Source organism: Xyrauchen texanus, chromosome 4, assembly GCF_025860055.1.
Source record: "Xyrauchen texanus isolate HMW12.3.18 chromosome 4, RBS_HiC_50CHRs, whole genome shotgun sequence".
Classification (NCBI taxonomy): domain Eukaryota; kingdom Metazoa; phylum Chordata; class Actinopteri; order Cypriniformes; family Catostomidae; genus Xyrauchen; species Xyrauchen texanus.
In genome coordinates this window covers 34,767,283-34,788,256 of record NC_068279.1, presented here as the reverse complement: position 1 = coordinate 34,788,256, position 20,974 = coordinate 34,767,283, and the positions used below count along the sequence as shown (strand labels likewise).

At 36.9% G+C, this 20,974-nt stretch overlaps 1 protein-coding gene across 9 annotated transcripts in view; it reads left to right on the top strand.

Annotated features, from left to right (window-relative positions):
• Positions 1-4,882: 4,882 nt before the first annotated feature.
• The window catches only part of LOC127638392 (myocyte-specific enhancer factor 2C-like), a 92,836-nt gene continuing 76,744 nt past the window's right edge, over positions 4,883-20,974 (top strand). For 8 of the 9 annotated variants that reach the window (XM_052119945.1, XM_052119930.1, XM_052119937.1 and 5 more), the window contains exons 1-2: positions 4,883-5,074; positions 15,006-15,115. The gene's annotated coding sequence lies outside the window, so the exon portion shown is untranslated. Of the gene's footprint in view, positions 5,075-15,005; positions 15,116-17,042; positions 17,314-20,974 lie in introns of those variants that run through there. The other variant, XM_052119904.1, reaches the window with a different exon arrangement.

The following is a 20,974-nucleotide window of genomic DNA, read 5'->3' as shown; positions in this document are numbered from 1 at the left end:
CTCCTGATGCAACGCACTACCGGTTGCACTACAAAGGAAGGTAAACATGCTGGAGCCGATGCAAAAATGTCTGATGGGAGATGTTACTTGTTAGTGAGTCGGCATTATAAGGCTGATCATAGGCTACTGAAATATTTGGAAACAACATGCCGACTTCCTGTGTGATCGTGTTGTTCTGGAGCTCTCCACCTCTCTGCCATTGGTAAGACAAAAACAAATAATCCTTCCTCAAATTCACACCACTGGTTTAGCCAATATTGCAGTGTCAGGCTTGTCAGGATGCTCAATTAAACAAAGTTATAATTGACAGAGCCACAGTGTTTAAACTTTTTAGGGAGAATCAACCTCCAAATGCCTTATTTTTGTTTCCGCATATTAAGTAAAGACAAGAACAATCTATGAGAACTACAGTCCCATAACCTTATTAAATGTAGTCTTTAGAATAAATCCTGGAATATTAATCAGATATACAGTACAGTGATAACTTGGATCAAAGGGCAATGTGGGGTCTTGCTCCACTTGCACTTACCTTGAGGTGAGTTCCGTCCATCTAATTACAAGATAAAAGCTGCCACTTTCAGAGTGCTCAGGGCATGCTCGGAGAGAATGAGTGAGTGAGAGGGAAAGGTTGAATGTGCTCTCAGGTTGCCATGGACACATGCCAGAGTATTCAGGTTCGAGCTCGGTAAGTGCTGAGGAGACAGAGATTTCTGTGAAGATCTACTGCATTTTCAAATGAAACAAATAAAAATTAAGCTATATTAGTCGTACATTCAGTGTTTTGTGAATGTAATATAATAAAAAACAAAATCAATCAATCTATCTATCTATCTATCTATCTATCTATCTATCTATCTATCTATCTATCTATCTATCTATCTATCTATCTATCTATCTATCTATCTAGTTTCAATGCTGAATGCATTTATGGACAGTAACGTTGGTCTTAAGTAATATGTTTTCCAGGTATCACACAAAGTCTATTTTAAAGCATGCTTAGATAACCTATTGTAGTTTTGAGAGCTGTTCATGAAGCAGCAGGGTGGTTGTCATCATAGAGTGTCTCCATGCAAGCCAGTGGCTGTGTCTGTGGCAACCAGAGTGGTAATAGGGGAAAAAAATAAGCTGAGGCACCAGCCGTAATCCTGCCTTCAGAAGATCCAGATGGCTAACCTTTCAGTCAAAATATTGTTTTTGGAAAGAGGTGTGCAGACTCCTACCTCTCGCCAGCTCTCTGTCTCCCGCTCTTTCCTTCCCCCTTTCTCTAATCCTTTTCCCTTTTCTGTACTTCATCAGATCTATTCAGGCTAAGATTTCATCAGTATGTTACAGACTGGAGTTGAGTTTTAGCATGGAACATGGAATCATACGATGTGTTTAGCATGTGCAGACGCATATGTGTGTGTATGGATGGATGGATATATGCATGTTGAACCTGTGCTTCCCTCAGTCTCTTGGGCAGGACACACACAGAGCGACCTTGTGTTAAGGAGAGGGCTGACTCGAACCTGCCCACGCCACTCAGTACCATTGATATAGAGACCACCAGTTGAATTTCCAACACAGAAACACAGTTGCTGAGAGTTAGCTAAATAGTACATAACATGTGCTCTGACATATGTTATTGGGGATATTTACAATATTAAAATGGCCAGATGATTTTGATTATTGCCAAAACCACAAAACAAATGCAGAATTACATTCACAGCTTTGACAAATGAATGTTGTTTGTATTTCTTTATTCATAATACTTTAGTCAAGTCAAGTCAAGTGGTTTTTATTGTCGTTCAACCATATAGAGTTAGTACATTACACAGTGAAACGAGACAACGTTCCTCCAGGACCATTATTTTTTGAGTCAATTTTGTAATTTATTGAGTCAAATTAGATGTTAGTAAGTTAAATATAATACAAAGTGATAGTTAAATATTTAAGTACAGTAGTTGAGTGTTTTTAATTAAATAATTTTTTTATTATTTGAAATATTACAGTGATATTTTGATACTTTCACTTGCACTCCGCTGCAATAAAAATAATCATGGACACAAAAATATAAATCTGTCAGTAAATTAATCAAGATAATTACTGTTAATGTGCTGCCAATGATTAAACAAAAATTCTAATTGCGTTAAAGGCTTAAAGAAAACAAATATGCCATTTCGGGCTTCCTGATAGTCTTCTGTCACCTTAAGATAACACATAGTGTATAATACAGCCACACTTAAATATACACATAAAAAATCCAACAAATCTGACTCATATTCTCTCTCTTTTTCTCCCTCACACGCAAACACTTGGGTCCAGTCAGTGTGCCTCATGGGGGGAGCCGGGCTGGCTCCTGTGGTTGATGGCTGGGGCGTCTCTGCTGCTGTGCATAGCCACACTGGTCCTCTTTCCTTAAGAGCTGCACAGACAGGCAGACTCCTGCATGCTGCTGCTGCTTCTGCTGCTACTGGAAAACGCAGCCTGTCCAGCAATGAGCACTCTAACTGCGCCTGGCCCTTACACACAGTCATTAGCTTGCCAGTGGAGAGAGAGACATTCAGCCTGAATATTGGTTTATTAAATATTAGAAAGAACTGTCTATGAGTAATTTAGTGCAGAGGAGAGACACAGCAAAGAGGGAGAATAGAGAAAGGTGTACTGACTCAGACATGCACTTATCCAGCCAAGACCTTTGTTGACCTGAATACTGAATGAGGGTAGTATGGGACCTGTTGACAAGATAATATATTGATGTCTGGATTGCAATAAAATAATATGTGATTCTTTGTTTAGAGGATAGCAATATTTTGCTCATTCATCTTCAATGGAAGTGCTGAACTTTCTGCTTTACTTCAACATAGAGAATAAGAAATAGCATAGCATAAGCATGTTAGTGGCAGTAAAAAATAACAATGTGAGAGAACAGTGTGACTTGGTTCCAGCTTGTTTATCATTACATAAAAGCCCTATCTAGCTGTATGGATTATCTTTACATTCATCCTTTCAAAGGTTACAATCAAGAGACATACAGTATATTGTTAGATTGTTAGAGTTTGCTATTTATTTGTCAAATATAAATAATTGAGTTTAATTTGACATAATGCCACCTTATTTATTTATTTCTATGTTTGTATTCTTATATGATTGCTTTGAGTGGTGCTCAACATTAGAATATCAATCCAGTATGCTTTTTTGAGGTGAAATGCTGTGTTGTTAAATGTAGAGGTGAACTCTCAGAGCACCGCTACGTTTAACAAAATTTCAGTGAAGAGTGCGACAGAAGTATTCAGGTATGTGTATGTATTAAGAAGGGCTGATTTTCACTTCAAGATATCTCTGATAAGTATGGTACTTTGATCCTGACACAGAGGGAAAGATAAAAATGTAATCCTGACTATGCACATTACAATTGTGACTTTATTTCATGTAATAATTAATTGCAAGAAGTAAATTCACAATTGATTATTACGAGTTATAAAGTAGTAATTGTGAGAAATAATGTACCATTTGTGAGATGTAATGTAAAAATTGCCTTCTTTATTTTCCTCATCTCTGTCAGGATCTGATTTCCATTGCTAAGTGATTTTTCTGTGAGTTTCTTATTTTTAGATTGATTTCAACAAGTTTATTAAAGTTAAAATTAGGCTGGTTATGCAGTAATTATGCGGTATTAACACAATTTCTAGGGACATCACTAAGTCAACGGGAGCAAAATTAACCCTAATATTATTGTTCACAACAATAGTGACATCAATAAACTTTCAGTTTTCAATAATAAAGATTCAACAATAGTCCATGTGTCATATTTGGTTTATAATATCCCATATAAATCAATATGCATTATTATTTACAACACATGGCAAGTGATGGAGATTTACTGTAAATCTGTTCACATAGCCATGTTCACTGTGAAACAGTGTTTTCTTGAATCATATTGAAGCCTTAGATTCAACATGCATGGGAAGTGCTCAGAACAGAAAGGGACAATTAATCATATTTATCCTCAACAGTTTCCTCCTCCCTTTTTTACAGTAAGCGCACAGCTTTACTGCTTTGTAATATCATATTTTTTTGTGTCCCACACCAATTCAACTCCCATTAAGATATTGTAGCCATATATGATGAACTCAAATTCCATCAAATCAAAACCAATTCCCATTAAAGGTCAGATATCCCCAGGATAGTCAATACAAATGTGATGTCACAGAGAGAATGGAATTCTGTGACCTACTGGGAATAAATGTTTGAAGCCGTAAATGGCTGTCTTCCCTGTTGTTGTGCTATTTCAGGTTAAAATATCATTTATAATTAGATTGTTATAAATTCAGCTTGAAAATTCATGTTTTGACCCTGACATTATGTGTTTTTTTGTAAGTTTGAACTGTAAAGAGATACAGCCAATTGATGGCATATACAGGAATGGACAGTGTGGTTTTACTCCACTAGATGACAGATAGATAGATAGATAGATAGATAGATAGATAGATAGATAGATAGACAGACAGACAGACAGACAGACAGACAGACAGACAGACAGACAGACAGACAGACAGACAGACAGACTGACTGACTGACTGACTGACTGACTGACTGACTGACTGATTGATTGATTTTGTTTTATATTATATTATTTTATATTATGCAGGGGACAGCAATCCTGGACTGCCATTCCAGCAAAGACAAAGGTCTGGTTGCCACTGACATCTCTAAAACCTAAATATACCTCCATGACTGGAGCGACAGGAACAGGTGGAGATAAGACACTTGCTAATACTTTTGCAATGGGACCATAAATATAACGATCAACCTTTTCCCTTGGGGGTGTGGGGGGGAGGGGGGTTTAGGGAGCAAGTGACTCATTTCTGTGGGTACACATAGCAACCATTTCAGATCCAAGCGAGTTTGCAGGGCAACACAACCCAGATCAGGGTTTTCGTTCAAAGCCAGCTGGTCTGGCTATATTAATGCAGGGCATTTGTTTGGTTTTGTTTTTTCTTTTTTTTATTAAGTTTTGTAATGGTTTGATTAACCTGGCCTACAGCTGGACCTGCAAGGTGTGACTTCCTGGGAAAGCACAAGATCGGCACCGGTGAGTTTTTCCCTTCAAGCTCTTCTCTTCCTCCTTCCCCTCACGTGATTAGCCGAAACATTGTGTCTGTGGAAAAATCGAGAACTGCACAGTGACCGGGCACAGCCAAAAAAATTATATTTTTTGTAGCTTTATACTTTTGTAGGAAAGGACTTAAGAATTCAGAATGAGCTGTGAAGTGTGGGGGTCTAAAACAGTAATTTCAGGACAAACAAAAACTTAAAATCCACATAATGTTTTGTACTTATTGTATAAGTACAGTGAGGGATAGACATATTCTAAAATATATCAGAGGCACAGGACTCAGGAATACTAAAATTATGTGGTGCTTTTATGTTGCCATATTTCCTCAAAGTCAGACTTCATTATTACTCCTGTTTAGAGTAATTGAATCCAGCAACACTTTGCTTGGTTGGAATTGAAGCATGGGGGAAACTACCTAGCCTCCGCACAGTGTTTGTATTAGATTCTCCTCACTTTGGAGCAAGTCACCATGACATAATCAATATTAATTTGTATCACTCTGGACTTAGTAGAAGTTTGACATTGCTAATTTAAGTTTGAAATAACAAGGGAATTGGTGAGCTTATGCTAGCAGAACCAGCGTGAACAATTTGAACAGATTGCAAATGAGAACTTTAGAGCTTGGGGGAAATGTAGGGAGAGTTTGAAATCAAAGGAACATTGAGAACCACATTTTACAAAAACATTTTCCCTTATTTTTATTAATAAAGATGAATGGCTATATTATTCAGAAAACAATATGTCCGAAATGCAAAAAGAGATGCAAAATATAACACACTGATACTGATATTGGAGGGCCTTTTTTCATCACCCCTCGGGTCCACTTAATGGTTTCTTTTGGTCAACCGTTACAGGTCACATCTCACCCCAGGCCCTAGGGCGGCTGCCCAACCTGCCATCCCTCAAGTTACGCCCCTGTTCAAGATGCAACAATGTAACTGAACTTAGTTTTGACATTAATTCAGTCCTTTGACAATAAAATCCCAATTATTTTGGTTTCTTCTTCTAGGATAGTTTATTCATTCTGAGAATAATATTTCTGAGGCAGCATATTTTTAAGGAAGTATCTCTCACAAGCTTTATGCCACCTAATCCCTCTCTTCTTGGGTGTTCGGGGTGTGACATTCTGCACCCCCACCAACCCACCCCATGGAGACACAGCCCAGGCAGCTCTGACCCAGTTTACCAAAGCTCCCATGTTTGTCGTTTGAAAAACTTTCTCACTGCCGAAATAAATAAATAAATATGAATCTTTGATCTGCATTGTGGTTGGAAAAGAGTGTTGTTTTCTTGCAGCAAAGGTGGTGCACTTTGTAGAGGAGGCACCCTTTTCTGTTTGAATACTTCTCTGTCTATTCACCAGTGGCTATGTCAGGATTGAGTTTGTCTGTTTGTGTGTGCGTGTTTTCCTATTGCTAGTCCCCTTCTCCTAACACCCGTAGGCTCACATTATTTGCAAAATCCATAATAGCCCCAAATTAACTGGAAATAACACAAATATGGCAAGCTACCTTGTACGGTTTTCCTCTTATTTATCAGTGTCTGCAAGCATGAGTGATCTGGATTTAGCTGAGAACTGAAGTACCACTACTTGCCGGTAAGTGTGAGACAAAGACGAACCTGTTTGCGTACTGATGCAGCTATTAAGCCTGCATTAACTACGAACATATACGGAGCCAAGAAATGTATTCCCCACGTTTATTTATATTAATCACAGTTGGCACACAGGCGTCACAGTAGTTACCATCCTTATGTTGCATATTGCAGATCCAGATGCTATGTTCTTAGGTTACACGACTAAATTATTGTCTGTCAGAGGAGTATTTCATATTTAAAACAAATTTACAGCAAACGGTGACATATTAAACACATGGAAGCAGTTACATATCTCCAGCAGTAAAAAAAGGGAGAATAGTCTTTGTTCTGCTACAATTGCTTGCGGTAACGGCTTAGTTTTTCTTCTCTTTCTGCACCCTTTCTCTTTTTCATAATCTAATTCCAATATTTCACATTGGGGCTGTAGTCTTGGCCGTCTGTCATTATTCAGTTCTTTCTTTATTTTGTCTCTCTCTCTCTCATCATAATTCTATCTGCCCCTTGGAGAGGGTGGCATATGTGCAGCGCTCCGTTCCTCCGTGGATCTTACATGTTGGATGGGACCCGTCTGAATCTACAAAACACAAGTGCTTCACCGCCTTTTGATCTCTGGCTAATCTCTGTTGCCTGCCTCCAGTCTCATCTTGTTTGAATAAGAATGAGTCTGGGGTGCTATTGAAGGCACAAAGAGGTTTAGACGGCATCCGTTCAACAGAGCAGCTCTCCGCTGGTATGTGTACACCCAGCATCACTCGTCAAGAGTCGGTGCGCTGCACGCCTATGCTTCTGTATTCTCCAGTGTGAAGCTTATGTAGGCATCTGTGGGAGAGCAGTTTACTGACATGCAAAAAAATCTCCGATGATGTTAGATCAGTGGTGGAAAGAGTAATTATTATTTTTTTGCTTAAGTAAAAGTACTGCTACTGAATAAATAATTCACTTGAGTACAAGTAGAAGTTCTGAGAAATATTATGACTCTAGTAAGAGTAAATAAGTAGTTTGCCGAAAAACTACTCAAGTAATTATGTTACGAGTTACTTTATGAAAATTATATTATATATAGTATATGCGCTTCCATTTTTAGAACAGAATGACATTTTTGTTCTTGAAAGAAACGGATGCTTCCTTTCACCATGGATGCATTAAATTGACCAAAAATACTGTCAAAATCATTAAATGCAATTTATTATTACTGACAAAACTGTTTAAGTTGAATTTATTACATTTTCCCTTTTCCCGTGATGGCAAACATATACTGTGTCACCTATTCCTTATAAAAGCATTCTAAAGTGCTAATTTGGTACTCAAGAACATTTTCTTATTATTGGAACAATTAAAGATGGTTGAGTTATCATGTGGAAATCACAATACAGTAGGATTTTGCCCTATTTGCTGAGGTATTGAGTTCTTACAAGTTGCTTTACACTTGCAAGTCAAATTTTGGTTTTAGAAATAGTCAAATAGAAGCACATTTCTCTTGAAATTATATTTTCTCCTAAAGACTATTTATTTAGAGAGATGAAGGTGTGGCAGCACGGAGGGCGGGCCAGGTCTTGATTCCGCACACCCAGCCCCTAATCAACCTGAGACGGCAGTATGACACACAGGTGTCGGACAGCTGCCTGTAACTCTCGCTCTCTCTCTGTCGTACTGCCATCGCCGGTCAGCCTTTATCCCTCATGGAGGCTTGATTAGCCTGATTAAGGGCCGGGTGTGCGGAATCACGACCTGGCCCCGCCCCCCCGCCCTGCCACAGAAGGCTATTCCATGCATTACTGTATTGAAAAAATAATCTCAAACCAGGATAGACAGGGATGTGGACGGCCCAGATGCTCAACAAAAAGACAAGTACATCACAGTCTCTAGTTTGAGAAACAGACTCCTCACAGGTCCTAAACTTGCAGCTTCTAAATGCCAAAGAGCTGCATTGCTGCAAGAGGATTCATGACAAACAGAACAATTTAAGAATACAAAATGTTTTTACATAGAAATAGCCATTTGTAACATGTCTCTAAATCATCTCTAATCTACATAATGTGCATTGTGACTGAAACACATTCCTTTTTCAGGTTTATTCTCATTAACATATGTCCAAGTGTTTTGGCTATTACGTTAACATACTGTACAAAACTAATATAATGCAATATCATAGAGGAAATGTATCCTCTATGATATTGCAGCAATTATCCAGATATGGAATGAGATTATTAAGCAAACATTTATCAACTCCTACATGCCAACTGAATAAAATAAGGCAAAAATAAACATTTCACACTGTGTTTAGTGAGAGATATGATTGATTCAAACACTAAAAGTGGTTGTTCTGTATATGTATTATTTCACAGTTGTAATAATAATGTCTTAATTAACATTATGGTTATTTAAAATATTGAGATATTATTAAGTAAATTGTATCATTTGTTTACATTATGTTTTGTGATTTCTTATACCTTCTTATATAACATCCATCACTTACGCACTTTTGTCCTCTAGCGGGTGAGGCTTTTCAGACAGACAGAAGCACAGGGCAGATAAGTACAGCACAGCATCATGAGCGAGAGTGTTACCCGCGAGAACAGTTCATTGTGAACTAGAGGGGTGAATGGTCACGGAATTGACCGTGGGAGTACAATACCAAACTGATGCGGATTGATAAGCGGAGAGCCCACCTGTGCGTGCAATAGTGTGAGGAACCGGATCTCGGGAAATGTAATAATTTTCAGTGAATAGTCAAAAGAAGACTGCAATGTTTATAACTGTAATTGTATCAGATATTATTAATAAAACACAGGGACTGTTTGCGTGGAAATTTTTTGCCCCTATTTTGAATTTCAATTATATTTTTGTCAATTTCGGTGGCATTTTTGCCCCAAGTCCCCGTTAATTTCTGGCACTATTGGCATTGTATCTTAAGGTATTTAAAACGTTTTTTTTAGACATATAGTAGCAAGATATTCCCATATATACTGTATGTCAAACTACATTGTGTTAATGTTTTACAGTCAGGGCTTGATTGGTAATCTGGCATACCAGACATTTTCCCGATGCACTTTCAGGGGCGGTCTGGCCATCAAGAGAACCAGGCTGGCTGTGAAACGGGCCGAATAGGCCGCGATAAGCTGAAATGAGCCACCACGTTACGCAGAACGGGCCACAAAACGCCTCTGCGAAATGACGTGAAAAAAGGGTGCAGCGATATGGAGAAAAGGACAAGTATCCAGGAAGTCTGGATAGGAAATTATTTACTTTTCCTGAAAACATAATGAGGATGTGTGATCCAATAATTTTTGCAAATGACAATGAAATGTATCATTTAAAAAGTCACTTGTTTTTTTACAGTAAAGAACTTCACATTTGTAGATCTCAACTGGTTTTGCTCCTGGACCCAGAGTGTTATGCCCCAACTCGGTACCAAGTTTTTTTTTATCATATAATAGTAAACAACATTTTTAAAGTCTTTAAATTGAAAATGTGTTATTATTTGTGTATGTATTTATTTTTATATATTTTAAATGTATTGATTATTTGTCATATTTATTAAGCCAATATTTTACTATACAGAACCCATTGTAGCTGGGGCAAACAATGTTTATCCTTGTTGCAAGTGAACCTGTATTTCATGTACTATGGGTCATTTTATTTTATATTTGTCATATTATTTTTTGCTTAATTGTTCAGTTTCAAGGATGAAGACCTGCCCATGTTGGCATCTGTCTAATTTGGCTAGCTTTGACCAAGTGGCACCAAACAAGCAACCTTTTTGTGGTCAATTTTATTTCATATTTGCATTAAGAATAGTTTTTCTGCTATCTATAAACCTATCAGAGCAAACCAGCAAACAATTATTGGGTCACAACACACCAATTTGAGAAACCCGTATTTAAGTTGTCAGAGCTTTGTGAATTGATATTTAAGGCTTGTTATAAAAGCACAACCTTTTCATTGTGATGTGGTTCTAAGTGCAAGTCAGTTATGCAGTGTCTGTTGCATAGTGTGGGTCTTTTCAGTTCAAGTCTCAGGTAAAAAAAAACAAAAAAACAAAACAGTTGCCCTGGTCCAATTAGATTTTGTACAAAAAAACAAACCCTTAAGCTAAACACATTACAAATTATTTGATTGTTACTTAACCCCACCCACCCCTACACCCCCATGCACTGAAAATGCAGACTGTCTGGTGCAGCAACTATTATATGGCCAGCATAAATATCAGAAAATACAGTAAGATTTTTCTATTGCCTGTCCATAATACCCAACATCTGTTACAGCCCGACATCTGCACTAGCTCAGGAAACACCGGTTGGCACTCTGAGTCTGGAGACAGAAAAATGTGATGTTGGCAACTTTTTTAGTGCCCCCGTCCTGAAAAAAGTGTTGAAACAATGAAATAACTGTGCAAGTTTTGCCGAGGTTATGAGTAAATTAGTTTCCAGCCGTTCAAAGGAGAAAAAATCATTATAGGTGTATTTTTTATTAAAATTATTTTTTCCAGCTTTTAGTGTTAGACAAAGGGAACTTTGAGCTGAAGGGTGACATATGCAAAGACACAACAGTGATCCATCTAATTTAATTCGGGAAGCAGCAGGACATGTCTATTTCAGAAATGTGAATGCAGAAATAAAGGAGACAGATTGAAAATATCAGGTGGACTCTCATCAGTATGTGCCAGCGTTCTTACTGGTTAATTTAGATATTTGCATGTCTGTATAGATATATATATATATATATAAATATATATATACTGGTAATTTACTCACACTTATGTTGTTCCAAACTCACTACAATTTCTTTGGAAACAAAGATGGATTGAAGATTTTTCAGTCCAGACAATTCTATCATCTTCCTTTGTGTTCAATGGAAAAAGAAAGTCATACAGGTTTGGAACGATATTTCATTTGTGTGTGAACTATTTTTATTATTCTTTTTTTATATATACAGGCTTGTTGCTTTTTAATGCATGTAGCATTTGTTAAATTATTTATTTCATTTATGCTATAGTTTTTTAGCAATGATATAGAGGGTTGGCTCATTGGTGTGAAGGCCTTAGTGCGCCCCTGCTGGCAGAGTATGCATTACAGTTACACCTTAACCTCAGAGACAGAGATGTCTTCTGAGATTATGCCCTTTAAGCCATGCTTATACAAGTATGGAACTTAAGCAAATATAGTTTTCAACTTTTACTGCCATTTAACACTAACTGCGATTTAGGCCTTCATTAGTTAGTGGGACAGAGTACAGGTGTATTGACAGGGGACATAAAGGCTTTAGGTAGGGTAACTGGAACTGGGGTGGCTTTTTCCAGCACACAGCTTTAATACTGAAACCAGAGCAGCAGCATTCTGCACAAAGGCTTAACCGTGTTGTGCTACTTGTGGTTCATCTATAATGAATCAAAGGTGTAGCGTTCATGCGCTGTTTGCCCAACAGAACATGCAAATTACCAAATTTGTCCCCATACGAGTCAACACTTCACTGCAAGTTTTCTTCCAACCACAATATGTGTTAGCGTGCTCAGGTGCTATTTAAATGCCATGAAGAGAAGGCTCAAACCACGATGATTGCATCAGCTATGCGCTTTTTAGAAGTTAAATGTACACTTGGTAAGAGAAAGTTGAACTTTTCTTTATTACTTTGAGGTTCAGAGAAAGTTTCTGAGATAGAAGCGTGATATAGATAAGGACTGTGAAGGGTCAGAGGGAATGGGTAATGTATTCTTGCATGCATTGTTTCTAAAACCATATTTCTGCTGTATTTGCTTCAATCAAAATGATTAGTTAGCTTGCAGGATATTTTAGAACTTAACGAATCCTTGGATTAATGGTGCAAAGAGACCCGTCTTATGTACAGTTTGGAATTTGTAGAGCAAAAATTATCATTATGCTCCCAGGTGTTTCATGATATGTTGGTTTCAATTTCAAAAACAGAAGAAAAAAAAGATGACAAATACATAGTGCACTGAAGCAGAAACAAAATTGCCATTTCGAAACACTTTAAAGCCATTTATAGACTTTTACATAACTCTGTGTGCTGTATATATACACCAGTTAGTACAGTAAGTCTGCTTTTCTTTCCTTCTGTCTGTCTTCATGCCCAATACTTCAAAGTTAAGGTGAGGGAAGAGAGGAAATTAGTTAAATTAAAGGTGTCAGAGAGAGAAGCAGAGGGGAGGAGTGAGATAAACTGAGAAAATGAGGAGGGAAAGAGACAAATCTACGTCTGATCTGGCCAGACTTCGGAGACCAGACTCATCCCCTGTGATCTCTTGCACTGTGAAAGCTCAGTGCTGCTGTTTGAGCACTTGACAATGTTATCAGCAGTGACAGCCAGATTGTGTTTTCACAAGCACGATCAGCAACAGATTGCACATGCACACTTGCACACATACATACACAAACGGCCTTGCTTGTTCCTGTTTGCCAAAGAAAATGTGTTGATGTTTATCGTGCTCTTAAAATAAAATGAAATAGAGGCCTTGTCCCTCCTTCCTCCCCGAACACTACTTATGTCTGACTGAAGATAATAAAACACATGTAGGTAACTACCGGGCTCCTGAAAAGAAAACAACGTAGGAGGGATTGTTGTCAGCCACTAACATTGTTTATTTATCTTCCATCTTCTTACAGCTGCTCATTGTGAAAATTAACAGATGATGCCAAAACCTCAAAATTAACTTTTACTGAAAAGCCTCTCGAATGTGTGTACAAAATGACATAATAATTACTGGACACTTTCAACGCTGTTTTGAAGTAACTGGAAATCATGTTGTTGATCTGAAAGTAACTGCAAGCAGGTTTAACAACATCAATAAAAAGGGTGACTACATGCAATCCTTGCTAAATAGTGAGTTTTTCATGTTACTTGTTTTAAATGCTTTATTAATACACTTATAATAATAAAATACATAAAATGCCATAATTTGTGATTTATGTCACAACACAGCAAACATAGACTATAATAAACCTTATTCACAGCAGCGCCATCTTTGATTATTTTATGGGAATGACAATGAGGCTGTGAGGGATAGATGTACATTCTCTTTTATAGGATGAACTACAGTTTAAAGTGTTTTTGGGTGAAACAATATTTGTCCAAGAACATTCAGTATACAAAGAACTCCAGACAGCATGAGTTGTGGAAAATCAGATGTTATATAAGAGCTTTATACAGCTTTCTACCGTTCATTCCATTAAAGAGATGGTAAGCATTGTTGTCATTCCCATTAAAAGTCAAAGATGGTGCTTGCATGATTAAGGCCTACAGTTAGATTACATATATATATCATATAATAAAGCCTGGTGACCACTTAACCATACAGAACATTATAGTTTCTCATATTGGCAACTCCTAATAAATTATTTATATATATATATATATATATATAGAGAGAGAGAGAGAGAGAGTGACAGACAGACAGACAGACAGACAGATAGATAGATAGATAGATAGATAGATAGATAGATAGATAGATAGATAGATAGATCATTGACAGAAATCCCCTTTGGAGATATTTCAATGAGGTACCTTTTGGAATATGCAAATAATAGGCCAAATTATATGTAATCTTAACAATATCTCATTAGCCAACTTTTCAAAAATCTTTATACCTCCCCTTAGTTATGAAGCATAATGCATAGCAGAATAAACTAATTTAGTGAAAATATCCAACTCATTGGTTGCATTATATCCTATATTTCTGATGAAACCCTATATTGCTGTTAGACGTAAAATACCAAATTGCTTATTACATATATAAATAGTGTGTCTAGGAAGGAACAAATATGTAAAAGTTTTAACATGACCGCAATAGTCTTTGAAGATCAGAGAAAAAACCTGAGAGTAAAAAAAAAAAAAGTCAAAATAATTGTTAGACCCTGGCAGAGAAAATAAAACAGGGAGAGTGAAAGAAAATGGTTGGAAATAGCAAGAAAATGTTGTGCAAAGAGAGTCTAAATATTTGTAATAATGGCTATTTTCTTAATAAGAGAAACAAGACATATAGAGCAAAGGATTATTTATAGTTAAAGCGGCAAATGGCTTATGCAGATCTAAGTCAACCAGGGCAACATTAATGATATACAGTATAGTTGCTGTAGTTACTGTTGTTTCTGTTCCTCTTCCTGTTCTTTATCTAGTTTACCTACCACATGAATATGCAAGAAGCAACTCAATAACGTTGTTTATATATTTATTTATTCCTTTTGTAGTTTCCCCAGCCATGTAGTGCATCATGAATGCTGTGCCTAGATATGGCTATTAACACAGGAATCATTTCTCTCTCTCTCTCTCTCTCTCTCTCTCTCTCTTGTGTCACTAGGTGCCAACTAGCCAACCAAAACCGCTCACTGAAACCTAAGAAGGCCTTCCTGGTGAAACCAAGGCAAACTCCAAGCTGGATCCAGAATAACTGAAGGAACTGTGAATGTGGTAAGTATTGAATGATAAATAGACTATACTTTTGCAACTGTACGTATATCAAGGTTAATAAAAATGACATTGTGGCCCTCTGTGCTCCTTTCATGACACTGAAGACATTTTCATTGGCTTGTACAGTAGACTGTCAAAATGTGAGGAACTGTCAACACAAAACTTGGTGAATCAGAGAATCTGATTAAACATAGCACACGGTATCGAATAGCTGATGGAACCAAAGCTGTGTCGATCTAGATATTGAAATTACCAATAAAAATGAAATTCAAGATTATGGTGTTTTGTGACCCAGAAGTGGGATCCCACACAAGCTGACACCACTGGTTCTAGATGTGTCAGGCAGAGGTTTGCTTAATTCATTAACTGAGTTCATGTTTTACCTCTACCTCTGGTTGTCTGACAGTGACTCTAGTGGCACTTAAGGTTGATTTTAAGGCAAGAGTTTTGTAGAACAATGGAATATCTACATGAAGAAATGCATAAGCAGATGTCAGATTTGGAAGTTAAAATGGGGAACTGAAACAACAGCAATATGATAGTTTCTATTCCTTTATCAAGCATCAAACATGGATTTAATTATTATTTCTAAATATTCTTAAGGTGGTTGGTCATTGGAATTGGGAGGTTTTGTGATTGTAATCAAGGTGTCTCTCTGTATAAATTCTCATCTGGTCATCTCCGTGTGTTTAAATCGTTTCATCGTATGATAGAACTGCACTAAAAAAATAACTCTTTGGCTGAACTTGATTCATTCATGGACCATGGTTTCACATGTTTGAAATGAGTTTCCTTGAATTAAAATCACCATGTCATTTCAGCTTAAATACTTGAAGTAGAGGAAGCCTTACTGAATCAAGTAAACCCTACAAAATGTGACATGTCAAATTAACTCAAATGAAACTCTATCAGTGATATGCAAAGTAGTGATAAAAGCTATCATTCTAAACATGTGCTGGTGGGACACATTTGAGTGCCACTTGGTCACTATTTTATTGTTAACATAGGAACTGCTTAACAGAGAAAGCAATATGTAGTGTGTTCAAAATGTACCCATCACTATGATGGTAACCTCCCAAAACTACAACATTACAGAAATTATCTCAACATAACAAAACATTAAAAGCTAACAAGTATTTCCCTATATGTATTCATCTTGCACAAAGACACAACAAATAACACTTACATTTAAAATCTACTGTCCATGTCAAGTTGATTATTTTTATATTTTATATTTATTTAGTTATAGTGCTGCATGATTTTTCATCTTTTGCCGTATATTCCAGTAATAAGTAAACTCTTTTGAACGAAAGGTGGAGAGATTTTCTTATTAGGATGGGAGAAAGCACATAGCAAAAAAGAGAAAAAAGGTGTTTATTATAAAATGTGCCATTTTTATGTATGTATACTTCTATCATTGATGTTTTGCTGTTATTTTGTCATTTTAAATTCTTCCCTGTCAGATAATGTGATAATGTGCAGGTACAGTGAAACAAAATCAAATGTAGGCTACCTTTAAAGGTAAAGAATACAGCATTAGAGTACAATTATGTACCCTAAACAAGTTATAGCTAAACGTTTTTATGAACATGTTATAAACAAGTTATAAGCTATTTTAACTAGGTACTGTATTGTTGTTAAAAAATAACATTTAAATATAACAACAACAACAACGATTAAATAAATAATAACCTAATAAAAAAGCTAAAAGTGCAACTGTGCGCATCTGACAAGCTTCAGTCATCCCTGGTACTTCTCAGTCACTATATCACTTCACTTTATCTGGTAGGAGATACAAATGCATTGGTATAGCGCTTACTTCATTAAAGCACTCGAGTGATCTAAGCCCGTCCCCCTTCAAGAGTATACCCGATTGTTCGTCCTGCGTGGAGAGAGGAATAGAGAGAGAGAGAGAGAGAGAGCGAGAGAGAGAGAGAGGCTCGCTCGCAGCTCAACATCATCAGTCGCGATAACGGCTTAATCATTCCTCACCGTGGACGACCGACAGCGAGCTCTATAACCTCGCCATCTGAAACACTTCATTAGAAAAACACGCTTTTAGAAAACGACACTTTTTCGAGGTGGTGATTTTTTTGTGGATTTTAAAAAGTGTGAAGCGGCGAAGTCCACCCCGGCGGCTCAACACCTTCCGTCACGCAGGACAAACTTCATCGGGCGCACATCATACACATCATGAAGTAAGTGACACTGATATCAGTGATACCTGACAGTGGCGTGTGTTTGCACATTGTGAATTTATTTCAGTAAACAATTATGCGTTGAGTCAATATCGCAGTTATTTTCCGAGTCCACGCGGGAGAGTGTTACAGAAGACTCCGTTTAGAAGTTGACATGACAAACGCATGTTATTTCTTGGACTAGCACGTTATTTCGATAACTAGCCTACACGTAGACTAACAAGAGAGTTAGCTAATACCGAGACTTTATTTTAAAGTGGGGCCCGTGGTTTAGATTTGCTCTTTCAATGTACTTTATCTTCTCGCACGATAAACCAACACACTTTCAATCAGTTTAAAACAAACATGGGAGATCACGAATGAACTTATAGCATGGTATTTATTTTTACGCGTATGGCTGTTATGAATGTAGTTAATAAAGAGCTGAGCGGTAATGGATGGAGGTCCGGGAGTCATTAGGCGATAAATGCATTGATGAAATAACAGGCGCCCGAATTGAGACTATTCTGCGTTTTTGTTTGTTTGTTTGTTTGTTTTTATGCAAACATTTATTAATTTAGACCTACAGCCTAAATTTGTTCAGTGACCAACTTTTCCCCCCCAAAAAATAAAATAAATAAATCAAATACAAAACTCAAAAGAAAAAAAGACGTAGTTCAAGAATATCAAACAAAAGTTAATATGTATATATATATATATATTATAGTTATTGTTATGTGTAAGTTATGTGTTAGTTGTACTGTCATTTATTGCCATTTAAATGTCATTGAAACTAGAGTGACGGATTTGTGTGGTTGATTTTTAAACTAAAGTATACTTCAAGACAAAGTAGTGACATTTTATACAAAATAATGTAGCACTTGTAGTAAATGTAGCAGTTGCAAAGATATGAATCAGTGTCTGCTAACATTTTTTTTATATGAGTTTTCCAAGAGTTTGTGAAAGGAGCTGTCATAACCTAATTACATTTTTATGCCACTAATTAAGATGGTATTTGCAAAAATATGAGAATTAGCATAGTTCTTCAAGTAAAGGTGAAGACAGACCCAGATGTAAATGACTGAAAGTGATTGTTTAATTAAGAGGCGAAACATCTTTTTGACACTTTATCTCAACAGAGATTTTCTGTTGAATTCCTGTGCTGAACTGTGAAAGAATATGATAGGTTGCTTATCACAGTTCTCTTTGTTAGTATTTAAGTAGCGCTTCAAAATTTCAGATAGAAATAGACCTTCACTTTCCATATTGTATTTCTGTCACTTCAACCTCGAGTGCACTCTCTTTTTAGACTATAGTGTCGGACAGGCAAACACAATCAATGAGGCTCCTGTATGTGTGTGTGTATGGACATGTGTGTATGTGTGTCTCACCTGTTGCTCTCATGGGATTTAGTGTTTGGTTAATCTGCCCAAGAGGAAAATGAACAAACTAGCATGTGGACTCTCATGATTACACTCAGAGGGTCCTCTCATAGACCTGCACATATACACATATAGACGCACACACAAACACGAGCGGTCCTCTTCAGACCTGTCGTCTCTAGGAAATCACCGGGGATTAGGCTTCTGTCAATTCACAAAACCAACAGTGACAACATGGCCTTACACTTCTCTCAAAGAGGGATCAGCTCTCCACGTGTCACCCTGATTGGCTGAGGTACTTAAGCCGATTGTCAGGGGCATTTACAGGCAGACTTTGTGTGCTCCTCCGAACTAAAAATTTGCCGTACTTAATAATGGGTCTAAATGTTTGTAAATGGTTCGAATAAATAAATTTTTTTTCCTGTTAAACAAGCAAACAAAAATTATGTATTATATATCATTTATTTATTTTTTATTTGCAGATGAAATATTGGCAAAATAAAGCAGTCATGTATGATTAGTCCATGTTTTTGTGCCCACAGATAAAGAAAGCAGTGTATTTTTTGTCTTCAAGAGAGGCATTATATAGAATATTCCATAATGATTCATATTTTTTAATTATTTTATTTAATATAAGTAATGTAGAGACATTAATACAAAAATGTAGTAATGTCTTTGACTAAAATAATTCATTATACATTATAAGTGTGTAAACCAAATATATCCTAATATGTTTCAAGTGCTCACAGTGAAAGAAACAATCTTTATTTTCATTGCAACTTTTAAGCAATAATAATAAAAAGACGTAATATCTGGCCATTTTATTACAAAGCAGTGTTTTAATTTTGAGTCAAACATTTTCTCATTTCAGTTTTCCATACTCTCTCGGCTTCATTTACTAGGCAAAAATGTATGTAATATAGCAAATGAATCAGCTTCAGATCAGAATAATTTTTTACCTTTGAAGAAGTTATGATGTCTGGTATTATGAACGTACCCAGCTCATTTGAGTCTGTCCCGGTTTTTGCCTAATGAATTTAACTTTGCTTCTGTCAATTTCGTAATTAGCAGTGACAATTGGCAACTTTCTTTCTCTCTGTAAAGTGGAAGGTAGTGTATGAAGTGAATTCACCAGAGTGCTGCGCGATCACAGAGGAATAGTTCTGCCTTTGATGTTTAATTGTATTGTAAAACACATTTTAGAATATTTCTGCATAAAATTGAATTTTTCAGCATTCGAGCGCTCCCTTTTCTAAAGATCTGCTGTGGGCTTACGTGGTATATACAGAGCGGTGTGTAATTATTATGTATACAGAAAAATTCTGCCTGCATGTGGCTGGAAATAGTTCTAAGAGTTGTGTATGTGTGTGCATTTGCATGATATGAGAAAAACTACATTTTAGCGTGTGTTAGTGCATGAGCAGATGATAGAACGCTGTGAAAGATGGTAGAGACTGCCATGAGGAGACTGTGATGACAGACATGTCAGTGTGTGTGTGTGTGTGTGTGTTTGCAACATATCACACTGTGAACATAAAAGAGTTCCTGTTCAAAAAGATCAGATGGGTAGAGGTGACTCCTGTTTCTCATAAACTCTCATCTTCACCGTAGACACTCTCTGCTCTGGGTGGTCTAGCAAAGAGACTTCTGGCCTTGCTCCCCTTAAGCCCAGCAATTCAAACCCATAGACATCCAAAAACTCTTCCATTCAGGTCAGTCCCTTCGGAGGAAAACATAAAGAGTTTCATGCAAGATAAGAGTCCACAGAACAGTAAAACATAATGAGAAACAGTCATCTGTTTAGAAAAGGGTTCATCCATTCACGGGTCTAACACATTTTATCTCGCCATGCGTACTAGGATTGTCTCGTTTACAAAGTGTTTACATACTTTATGTGTGGTTCGGTGAGAGTTGGCCTTTTTTTAAATATTTAGTCTAAAAACAGGCAAAGTTCAGAGACTTCACAGTGTCCCATTTCCAAATAAACCATAAAAATGTTCTGGTTAAGTTTGACTCCTAATCAGTCTGGTAATTCCAGCAGTCTTGATGGCACCCAACTTAAATTCCAACTTTTCTTTAACGCGCTGTGACAGTGCTTAGACACTGTAGACGAAGGGCTTGTTCCTTAATAAAACACAGTGGCACAGTCTGTGTGTCTCGCTTCATGGCAGAGGGACCCATGGCACAGTGGTGGACGTGGGCCAAGAAAAAAGCGAATATATATATATATATATATAAAAAAAAGAAACATGGGAGACGAGTTGAGAAGGGAGGAAAGGGGAAAAAATGCTGAAATATTT